Below are 4,894 nucleotides of genomic sequence, written 5' to 3' on the forward strand. Positions count from 1 at the left end.
AGAGAGAGAGAGAGAGAGAGAGAGAGAGAGAGAGAGAGAGAGAGAGAGCGTGTGCGTCACTTCTTTTATCACGTTATTACAAATTTCTATAGCAAATTTATAAAAAATAAAATAATTTGTTTAAAACGTGCAATTATATATATATATATATATATATATATATATATATATATATAAATGGCAAAAAACAGATTACATGTGAGTTTGTATGTGCGTGCGTGTATGTGCGCAAAATATAAATTGATTAACGATAACAACCGATTGGGAGAACGTTTATTATTTTCTATTTATCTATATACATATAATAGAATATCTGTATGTCTGTATGTTCTTTATACATTTCTACATTCTTTGAAGGCTACCATGCATGAAAATTGGACACATCCCACTCTTTCCTCCAAATTTCATCCCCTTCAATGCATCTTATATACATTTTCACTTCTTTTTGCAGAACGTGTTGAAGAATATAAAACAATATACAACATTGTAAAATTTTGTTTAAATAAATTACCTTAAAGTACCCAGCGTTGCCAGAGCTTTTTTTTATGTGGAATAACTGCATTTGTGGTAACGTGGAAATTAAACAATAATATTTTGATTTCATAATGTTTGTTTTATAAATCTAAGTTCTATTTTCTATTTTATTAATCAAAGATTCAAAAAGCAAAGAAGAAAAGTTCTTTGTCGCTTTGCGTTCTATTTTATTAATCAAAAAGTTTATTATTCAAATGCATTGCAATACACAATATTTTTAGTTCTTCCCTCCTAAGCGAAAAATTAATGAAAGCGCCAGTTAAAATCAGACAGAAATCGCGAAACGTACAGTTAATTTTGAAATCGGGTAGAGATCGCGAAGCGTACTATTATTGACAAGAAATTATTGTTTACAAACTAATGCCAAGGAGATTCGAAGCAGCGAACATTCAAGTCGAACGGCTCAGCCACAACTACAAATCTATCGATTTTGTCATGGAAAGTGAGCAAGCTACATATTTTATCCCATTGAGTTCTTAAATTATTTGGAAACAGCTGGAATGCCACAACACAGATTAATTTTGAAATTTGCATCATCGATAATATTATTGCGCAATCTGGATCCACCTAAATTGTGCAATGGAACCGGCTAGGCTATGTGTAAAGAAACTCATGCCCAACGTGTGAAAGCGACGACGCAGAAACGACATTATTAACTAGCAGTGCTAAAGGGGAGAGAAGATGTGTTTCATTCCACGAATTCCTATAATACTCCCTGACATGCCTTTCGATTTCAAGCGATTGCAATATCCAGTATACATGACTTGCATTTGCAATGATTATAAATAAAGCTTAAGGACAGTCACTCAAGGTATCAGGCATTAACTTAAAAAGTCTATGCTCTTCCCATAGACAACTATATGTTGCTTGCTCCAGAGTGGGCACGCCAAAATATTCATATGTCTTTGCTCCGTAAGGGAAAACCAGCCTCTGAAAATCTCAATCCATCAATTCTTATTCCGAAGTTACGGATCCAATTTGCCGACTTCCCTTACCTACATTAGTCTATCGATCAGAAAACCAAAAATATTGTATATCGCAAAGCATTAGAATAATAAATTAGTCATGTTGCAATAATTGATTAATATATGTATGTCCTTAGTATAGCAAAATAAAGAGAAATTCTTGATGAATTTAAAAAAATAAATATCACTATGAATCAATTTCAATATGTTATTGTTTGATTATCACATTACCACAAATTGTTACCGCAGATGTTCCAGATAAAAGAAGCCCGGGCAACGCCGGGTATTTTAAGCTAGTAAATCATAATAATGAGCATCAGATATCAGAGTTTTATTAGTAACTAAGTGCTTTATTGTGAGTTTACTTTTTTCAACTACGATCAAATGTTCTTTTTCGCAAAAATCTGAAATCACTGAAAGGGGTAACACGACTGCTAGTCGTGTTATATCGGAAAGGATATATCGTACAGGCACAGTATAAGTAAGAACAGTAGGTTCACTCCGTGTCGGATCTATTGTTCTTCGTGGCAAACGTCCGCCATAATGTTGATTGCCTGATCGTGTTTTATTTGAACCGCTTACTATAGAAAACGCTTGATAATTATAATTATATAAAAAGTGAAAAAAAAATATAAGAAATATATTAATTAAATATTCGAAGCAAAAATGTCGCAACACACATACATAAGTAAAAAATACATGCGCGCTTTATTTGAATAATAGAAACCGCTTGTGATAATTTTATGAAAAATGAAAAAAATATAAGAAATATATCATACATATTAGTTGCTTTCCATTTACATCAAAACTCAAATAATTCTCATTTGTGATGTCATTCTGTCTTTATTATTCATTAATTGCCAAAAAGGATAGAACGACGTCACAAGTGAGAATTATCTGAGTTTTTATGTAAATGGAAAGCACCTATTAATTAAATATTCGAAACAAAAATAATGTCACGACACATTTTATTCATGTATATTTTATTCATTTTATTTATGTATTAATTTTTTTATGTATTTATTTATTTATTATCTTATTACATAATATTCAAATAGCATATTTTTATTACTGTATTTATATATGTATCGGCGCGTATTGTATTTGTATTTATTAAAAAAATTTTTTTAAATAAAATTATAATACCATGAGTAATAAAAGTGGTTATCGATATGTATTTAAAGATTGTGGGATCAAAGAAAACTATTCTGATTTCCGAAAGATTCAGAAAGGTACGTATTTACTATAACAAATACATGAATACATAAATACGTTAAATACACATAAATACATAAATACATTAACATATTAATACATAAATAAATATGCTATTCGTATATTATGTAATAAGATACATAATAAATAAACACATTTGAAAAAATTAATACATAAATATATTAATACATTAATATATTTAATGCATTCAAGTCTTAATATATATTAATGTATTAATATATTTATGTATTAATTTTTTTTATTGTATTTATTGAGTATCTATGTATCTTATTACATAATATACAAATAGCATTTTCATTTATGTATTAATGTGTTAATGTATTTATGTATTCATGTATTTGTCATAATGAATACGTACCTTATTTCTGAATCTTTCGGAAATCGGAATAAAGTTTCCTTTGATCCCACAATCTTTAAATACACATAGATAACCTCTTTTATTATTTATTATAATTTTTATTTAAAATTTTTTTTAAATAAATACAAATACAATATAACTGACGCGCCGATGTATCTAACCAAATGAACTGTCAGATGACAGCCGCCATATGTTATTGATTGCGCGAATCGCCATATTCATTTACCAACTTCTTAGAGGAGTGAACCTACTGTTCTTTCTTATACTGTGGTACAGGTTCATATATTTATGATTCTCTTTTCTCTTTTCAGTTTGACGTCTAGGCCCGGTGAAATATGATTTATATCAAAATATTGTAGTGTTTTACGCAATTATTTACTTCCTACGCTTAAAATGTATTATACGTGTATACTTTAATTTATATCTTTTACGTACAGGATAATAAATTTTAATATACGTAAAAGATTTATTTACGTAGGGGAATTGTGCATAATATCGCATCCCATTTTTAAGAAGCATTTGACGACATTGAAAAAAAGTATTCCTTACATATTTTTATTATAAATACAATATTATGACTCAATATACGATGGAAATAGAAACAACTCAAAATAATAAGGCACATAAGATTGGTAAAGATATCCTTTTTTAACACGTAAGAAAGCCCATCAGGGGTTTCACGGACTATATAGGGTGGGATGGATGTAATTAGCATCCCGCGTGGCCGATTTACTCTCGGAAAAAGATCGAGTTGTTACTCGTTGGATAGGAGGCTGAGGGAGCGTCTATTATACTGCACACTGTCACTGGGTACTCACACAGAGACGCTCTGTGTGCGTAAGTGGAGCGAGCCTGCGCGGTGATAGCTATAGCATCAGTAGCGCCGCGACGCTATACATACGACGCGCGACGCGTCGTTCAAATTGTCATTCGTGTTTCAACAAGTGACGATGGACGACGACGCGGTTATTGCCATAGCAATAGTGGTTGCGGGCGTGATGCTCGCAATCCTCGGCTTCCTTTATTACGCTGGCCGCAGGATGTGCACGGCGTGGGATTTAATAGATGGTAAGAGCAGTTAATTTCACTCACAGAAGCCTTTTGTCCACGATGCTAGAACTGTGTCCGAGTTTCGGTTTAAGCCAATGAAACTGCTACTTTTCTGTAAGAGCTGCAAGTTGATTGGCTTAAACCAAAACTCGGATGCAGTTCTAGCATCGTGGACACAAGGCTTTAGCTTAAGGGGGTCGTCTGGTCAAGAGGCTGTTTTTTTGGGGGAATTTTTTGTAAGGAATCATAAGAATACACTTTTTTGAAACTTTTACATCATATTTATTGATATTTGAAGAGTATTTAGAAATTTTTCCAAGTTGATATATGGCCAAGAATCCGCTGTAGAGCGCCCCGACGACAACTGTGTAAAAAAACGGTACCCACGATTTCGGATCTCCAGTTCATTCTAAAAAAAAAAAAAAAAATTCCTCTTAATGTGTGGATGTGTGGCTATCGTGTGAACTAGAACCAAATAAAAATATTGAAATTTCAGTTTTTGCCAACGTTTTGAAAAAAGTTCATAATAAAACCTTTTTTCAAAACGTTGGCAAAAATTGAAATTTTAATATTTTTATTTGGTTCTAGTTCACACGATAGCCACACATCCACAGATTAAGAGGAATTTTTTTTTTTTTAGAATGAACTGTATTATCACAGCGTGGTTTCTTCGTCACTGGATTGCCGATAGTTGATAAAATATCAGTATTGATTTTATCAACTATCGGTAATCGTGATAATATTAAGAATC

Source organism: Temnothorax longispinosus, chromosome 1 (assembly GCF_030848805.1).
Source record: "Temnothorax longispinosus isolate EJ_2023e chromosome 1, Tlon_JGU_v1, whole genome shotgun sequence".
In the NCBI taxonomy this organism is placed as follows: Eukaryota; Metazoa; Arthropoda; class Insecta; order Hymenoptera; family Formicidae; genus Temnothorax; species Temnothorax longispinosus.